Below are 7,795 nucleotides of genomic sequence, written 5' to 3' on the forward strand. Positions count from 1 at the left end.
CAAAGGATCTCCAAACCCATGCTCTCCTCCTGGTCACCCTGGCTGCCTCTCCAGCTGGGTGGCTCATTCAACTTAGCAGTGCCAGTGCCGTGATCTCTTCGGCCCCAGGGAGCTCACCCTCTATCCCATGTCAGCCACGTTCTCAACTGCTCCCTCGTGGACAGCTTAAACTCCAGTGTCTCCCCACTCACACCAGGCTCCCTCACCTTCCTCCAGACCCTGTCCTTTTTTTCTCCCAATCTTTCAGCTCTGTCCCCTGCCATTGCTCTTCCTTCCCTAAGAAGCCTGAACTGTGCAGTCTTTCAACCACACCACAAATATCCATAGCACCTTGGCCACTTGCTTCCACGGCAAATTTACCATCCTGGATCAACCCCACTTTCCATCTTCCCTGTCTTATACCTGGGTGGTCAGGCACTGCTGCAAAAAAATCGTGCTACCTGGAAGATTGGCTCCAGAACAGACACAGGGCTCCTGATCCCTGCCAATGGGCCTCATAGTGCCATCTAACTATCCATATATTTGTCCTCAGTCAGCTCCCTTGCCTTGTTCCCAAAGGTATTCTCAACTTTCACCTCTCTCCTCAAGCCCCTTACCCTCCACCTCACAACAGGTGTCCTGGACTCCTCTGCATTAAATGAGACAAGACAAACTATTTAAGAAATCACGCAGTCGTTGGGTTTATTTTACCTCCTGCACATGGGAGAAAAGGGATATGCCAATGCTCCCCTTCTGGCTTAACAAAAAACTCACAGGTGTTTATACCTTCTAAAAACAGACATGGAATTTAAATATTATTGCCAGGCAACGCATTATTGAGGAAGACAAGCAATCAGAATCACAAGCCTTTTAAAAATTAAAGGTTACTTTCACAGGACAAAGCAACAGCCTCTTAAATTTAATTGTCTTGATAAGATTCCCTTGTTAGAGACATTTGCAACGATGTTTTGTGATGCAGAAAGTGATCTGCTTTTAATTCTGTAGCTTCAGAAAAAGATGGAACATTTTCTCCTTATTATACTGAAAAGAATTTTTTTTTTTCTTTTTTGGTCATCACCAGTTAGAGGGACCTAAAGTTTCCAAGATCAAGTGCTGAAATTCCATTAGTTAGCTCCAAGAGAAAGAAAGGCATGTCTGAAGTGGGCTGTTCACACCGCCTGTCAATCAATCTACATTTCCCTCAAACAGTGGCTCCACCATTCTCCTACATCAGGACTTGTCCAACTTGAGTGCGCATACGGGTCACCTGGGATCTCAAATCAGCATCAGATTCTGATTCAGTAGGTCTGGGTGGGCCTGAGACTCTCATTTCTAACAAGTAGGTGATGTGGTTGCTGCTCGTTCCCAACGAGACACTGAACAGGAAGGTCCTGGGTGTTTATTCATATACTTTCTCCCCTCTCCTCAAACCGCCAATACTTGGGAGGCTCCAATCCTCACTCTCAGCTGATGACCTTGTTTCCTGTTTCACCGAGAAAAGAAAAGCTATCTGTGGGTGGAATTCCACAAATTCCCAGCATGTCTACCCACCAACTCATATGCTCTCCTTCTCTGTGACCAGCTGCCAGTAACAGCTGGCCCTCCTTTCCCCTCCCACACTAGACCCCACCCCCTCATCCAACCTCAAATGCAAGCGTCCAGCAAGACACCTCTCCCTGGCATTTTCCCCTCTACTGAAGCAAATATGCTGTTATTGTTCCCATCTTTTTTTTATTAACCCTTTATTACATGCTCTTATAGAAGTATATGTGGACTTAGGTGAAAATTATTGTTCCCATCTTAAAAAAAAAAAAGCCATGTATTGCATATTCGAAAGTTGCTAAGTGCAGATCTTAAAAGCTCTCATCACAAGAAAAACAATTCTGCACTAGACTTAGTACGGTGATCACATTGTAAGGTACATACAGGTCAAATCACTATAGTATACACCTGAAACTAACATAATATTGTACACCAACTATACTTAAATTCAAATAAATAAATTTAAAAATTTTGTATGGTGACAGATAACTTAGACTTATTGGGGTGATCATTTCATAATATATGCAAATATCAAATCAGTGTGATGTACACGGAAACTAAATTAATGTATGTAAATGACACCTCAATAAAAAAATAAAATTCAATTAAAAAATAGTGAAATACACACATACACACAAAAGCCTTTTGGCCCTTTTCGTCCTCCATCCACTGCCTCGTTTCTCTCCCCTCCTTAACAGTACGGTCTACAGTCACTGATTCCAAGCTCTCTCTCTCCTCTGATCCTCCTAAACCCCTTGCAATCAGCTTCTGCCCCAGCCTCAATCAAAACCACTCTTGTCAAAGTCACCAAAGACTTCCCACAGCCCCGCCTCTGTCCTACTTGGTCCCCAGCAGCATTTGATAGACTCCGCCATCCCCTCCTGGCTTGGCTGCAGGGCTGCACCCTCCTACCTGCCTCACTGCTCCTCCTCCTCAGTCTCTCTTTCTGGCTGCTCCTCACCTCTCTCACCTCTGAAGGGCTTGGTCCTCAGTCCTTGGTCCCCTTCTCTTCCTTCTACACTCACTCCTGTGGCCATCCCTTGTCCAGCTAACATCCTGATATTTCACTTAGGTGTCTACTGGATCTCAAAGGCACCAAAGCCCAAACTGAGCTGTTCCCTTCGCCTTTTAGCCCATTCCTTTGGCAGTCTTCCCCACCTCAGTAAATGGCAAATCCAATCTTCTAGCTGCCCAGGCCAAAACCCTTAAAATCATCCTTGACTCTGCTCTATCTAGGGCCCCCCTACGTGTGAATTAGAAAAGGGTGTCCCATCAATGCAAGCACAGTACCACGGTGTGTGACTCAGTAACTAGACTGAGGACATGTCAAAGCCATTGCCAGTGGAACACGTTCTGGATCTCAGCATCATCCTCCCCTACCCCAACAGCCAAAGGCTTTGTAGCCAACCACACACACATTGGTGGCAGCCTCCCAGGCTGTTCCAGTTAAAAGACAATTGTACTTCCTGCTGCTTGGTGCTTCCTTCCTGACCATTTTCCAAGTCTGGTCCTGCCTCCTCCTGGCAGTTCCTGATTACCTTTCAATGAATTATTTTGCTGCTTAAGAAAACTAGGGGGCCGGCCTGGTGGCTCAGGTGGTTGGAGCGCCGTGCTCCCACCAGTTCGATTCCCACACGGGCCAGTGAGCTGCGCCCTCTACAGCTAAGATTGTAAACAACAGTCCTCCCTGGAGCTGGGCTGCCGTGAGCAGCTGGAGGTTGACATGGGCTGCCGTGGGCTGCTGTGTGCTGCGGTGAGCTGCTGTGAGAGGCCGACTGATGACTGGTGACCAACCGCCTCAGCTGTTGGGGAGCGCAAAACTCATAATACCGGCATGGGTCAGGCAGCATGTCCTAAACAACTAGACTGAGAAACAACAGCTTGAACTGGAGTGGAGGGAGGGAGGCGGAAAAGGGGGGGGGAAGAAAACCAGGAACTCTCACTGATACAATCTAGAAACTTGTACAAATCCCTCCCACCCTTACAATCAGAAAAACCCATTTCTCCACCATGCTCTGGAAGTGCTCTGGAGAAGACCACCAATGATTTCCTTGTCACCAAGTCTGAAGACCAGCTGGGACAGCTCTGCTGACACTGACCTGGCTTCTTCCTCTGCCTTCCCATCCCAACCCCACCCCAGGGCTCCATTCTCTTCTGCTCTCCCTCCTGTGGGTCCCTCTCCCAGTGTCTGTCCTATAAGTGTTGCCAGTCCTCAGGGCTCCAGCCTCACCCTTCTCACCCCTCATACTCACGGGGCATCATTCACACTCATGGTGTGCACCCCCACCTCTATCCTTAGGGCTCCCAGATCTCACCCTCTGTTGAGCTGCAGGTCTTCCCCTGCTGGAAACTTCCACCTGCAAGTCCGAGAGCACCTAAACCCAGCACATCTACGTAGAGCCAATCAACTTGCCACCCACAGCTGCTTCTTACTTCCTGCCTCCCCCACTCACCCAAGCTAGAAAGTCCAGTCACTGCACAGCTCCCTCCCCCATCAATCCAGTCCATCCCTCCCAGGCCATCAGGAAATCCTGGGACTTCTTCTCTTGAACCATCTCTCCAAACCATCCCCTCCTGTCCAGCCCCACAGACTCCTTATCTTCCCCATCTTCTTGGGCTATTCCAAATGGTTCCCTGTGCCCAGTACTGCCCACTGTCGTGCAGGGTGACAGGCGGGGTCTCTGCTCCCGCTCCCCACATAAGAACACAGGATGTGGCTAGGCCAAAAAGGAACACCCACGGAGCCATAGGTAGGGGAATCACACCACTATGGTCTCACTGGAGACTGGATTCACACGACGTACGACCTACTGTCCACTTTGCCAACTGACCAACTCCCCTCGCTAGCTGCAATCCGCAGTGCTAACTGCAATCCGCACTTGCTAGCTCAGCCACCATCTTCTTTCCAGCCCCCATTTTCTGCTAGCGTAGCCATAGCAGTTATATTAGTGCCCAATGGCTCATTGGTTACAGCTGACGGCCAACTAGCCACAGCTGACGGCCATCCAATCACAGTGGATCGCCATTTACTACCTGAGCCAGCACCTTTCCATGTGAGGCCGAGAGCCTGGAAACTGCACTCCTGGCTCTGTCCCCACACCCACCTTCAGCTTCTTCCTCCACAACAGCAGAGCCACAGGGAGCTTTCTGGAACTCAAATCTGGCCATGTCACTCCCTACCAAGCACACTTCAGTGGTTTTCCCACCAATGAGAACAATGTTCCTTTCTCATGCTTATCTGAGCTTTTAACGTGGATACTGGTGTCCTACCCCAGGCCCTCTGAAACAGAACATCCAGGAGAAAAATCAGGATTTTTCTAATCATTGTCTTCTGGCAAAACAAAACAAATTTGAGAAACTTGATGTAGTGATTCTCAAACTGCTGTGAGAATCATTTCAGAAAGTTGATTAAAAATAGACTCCCAGGGCCGGCCCGGTGGCTCAGGCGGTTGGAGCTCCGTGCTCCTAACTCCGAAGGCTGCCAGTTCGATTCCCACATGGGCCAGTGGGCTCTCAACCACAAGGTTGCTGATTCGACTCCTGCAAGGGATGGTGGGCTGCACCCCTTGCAACTAGGAAAGGCAACTGGACCTGGAGCTGAGCTGCGCCCTCCACAACTAACATTGAAAGGACAACTTGACTTGGGAAAAAAAAAAGGCCTGGAAGTACACACTGTTCCCCAATAAAAGTCCTATTCCCCTTCCCCAATAAAATCTTTTTAAAAAAATAGACTCCCAGGCTCACCCCCTTGGAGATTCTGATTTAGTGGATGTTGGACAGAAGAGATTTTTCCAGAGGATTCTGCATAACCAGGTTGGGAACCACATATGGGGCAAAGGGGAGTTACAAGCATGGCTTGTTGAAGCCTTTTATGGTTCAGCCTCTGTCTGGCTCTCAGCACTCTCCCAAATTGTCCAAAACCGTGTTTTATGGTCCCTCACACTCGCCATGCTGTCTCAACTGAATGGTTGTACATAATGTCCCCTTTCCCTGGGGGGGGGCCACATCCTTCAGTGCGTCACATGATTGCTTATTGGTGCCTCACCCTCAGCTCTAACGAAAGCTCCAAGTTTTCGGGAACTCTTTTAAACACTTCCTCTGACCGCCACAGGGCCTGGCTCCCTGCTGCTCCCCACACAGCCTTGATCTCAGGACTGCAATTATTTGGACATCTGTTTCCACTCCCAATCAGTAAAGTCCAGAACTGCAGGGCAGTATTTTATTCCCCATTCTGTCCCCAACACTGTAGCACATTGACTGGCACCAGAAGAATGACTCAGACTGAATGTCAGTCCCTCCCCAACCCACCGGCAGGTCATTGGCCAGGGGCCCTGGGGACTCAATCTGGGGGCACAGGGAACTTGACCACGGAGCTAAGGCCTGGGTCCAAATGGCAGCTCCACTGGTGTCCAGGAGGGTCCCTTTACATCTCTGGGTTCTCCACCTCCTCTATAAACACGGTTCCCACAGTCCTTATAGGTGTCGCATGACTTAAAAGGGAAAAAAATTCTCATGAAACCGACGATCTCATTTAAAAGTGTCTTTAACCCTTAAGAGACGGCCTTCAGTTCTTAGAACTCCACCATTTAGGCCTTTGGGGACTGGAAACCGTGTGAGGTTAGGGTCTCGGTCACCCAGAATCCAGAAGGTTGAGGATGGTACCAGGAACAGAGCAGTAACTCAAAAGAGGTTGAGTGATTAAGGAATAGCAGGGGTGCCTGTGCTGTGGGGGCTTCCTACCCTCTGCACCCCTGCTTTAGGCGTGTCCGGCTTCAGCCCAGACTGCCTTGTGGAGAAGTATTCTGGCCATTTAACTCATCTGTGACGTCGGGGTGAGAATCCCTCCTTCACGGAGTAGTTGGGTGGCTACGGAGACAGCTCCTGTGGCTACATCTGGCGTGGTTTCCTTCCTTCTTTAACGTGGGAAGTGAGGGACAGACAGGTATGGTACAGCTCTTACAAATCTCAGAGGCCTTGCAAGTTGATGTTCTCACCTGTTCTCACAGGTCAGGGCACCACCACCACCCCTCCCAGCATTGCTGAAAATCTTCATTGAATTTCTGGCTTATTTATTTTCTGTTTTAAGAACAAATTTGGTGGGAAGTTAGTTTCATGGGGACAGTCTCAGTTTGGCATCACGAAAACCTTCTGGAGGTGGATGGTGGTGATGGGTGCACGTGAGATACTTAATACCACTGAACTGTACACCTAACAATGGTTAAAATGGTAAATTTTGTTATGCATATCTTACAATTAAAAAAAAAAAGTCCACAGTAAATTGCAAAGCACGCAGCAACGATGAGCCTCCTCTGTAGTGACACCATGATACAAATAGTGGGTCAGAGGGGAGGCCAGGAGGCAGAGAAAGACAAGAAGGGAGGGCTGCAGCTGGGACCCTGGGGAAGGACCTAAGAAGGGAAGAGGTGGGGAGCCTCAGGAAGAGGGGCCTGGATTAGAAAAAAGCCCAAATGGGGAGAGGCTATCAGGAGGGAGAAGTAAAATCTTAGGCAGAGCAGGGCTGAGCTCTGGCTGGCTGGCTGGCTGGCTGGCTTGTGCGGAATTGTACTGGAACAGCTCAGAGTACACACTGAATGTGCACGTTCCCTCATAACCCTCAATCACAGATGCAGAGCAAGGCAAACCAAAGTGAGCACACAAGGACTGGGCCTTAATTTGGGACATCGAGTCTCTTGATCTGTCCCCTATACCAGGACACCCTTAAAGGCACAGTTCCACCCCAAGCACCATCCATCCCACAGAAACCAGTGTTCTTTAGCAGAAGAAACCTATGGGGGCCAAACTTAACCAAACTTAAGGGTCACAGCCCTTAAGGACCCAGACACTCGTCAGCACCCCCACAGCTACCACCCTAGTAGGTCTTCTAAGTAGCAGCACAACTTCCTAACCAGCCTCCCTGCCAGTGGGACAGCCAGGGAGCCAGTTAAAGCCCAAATGGGACCGCAGCGCTCCGCTCAAAACCCTCCAACTCCCATGCCATTCCCTCAGACCCTGTGTACAGGAAGACTTCATCTTAGCTGGGAGGCTGGCCTTTGCACTCAGCTCCTGGGAGGTGATCTCCAGGCCCTTGGAAGGTCCTGACGGGCAGGAGTGTCTTTGTCAGTACAGGGACTTCAGACATCAGTCGCACAATGTGATTTATGATGAGGGCTGTGGGACATGCTATCTCTAGAGGAACTCAATGAAGATATTAGCCTGAACTTCTGGGAGAGGCTGGAGGATTCAAGGTCAGCCACGTGGGCAGTATGTGCTTAGG

The sequence above is a fragment of the Rhinolophus hipposideros genome, assembly GCF_964194185.1.
Source record: "Rhinolophus hipposideros genome assembly, chromosome: 10".
Classification (NCBI taxonomy): domain Eukaryota; kingdom Metazoa; phylum Chordata; class Mammalia; order Chiroptera; family Rhinolophidae; genus Rhinolophus; species Rhinolophus hipposideros.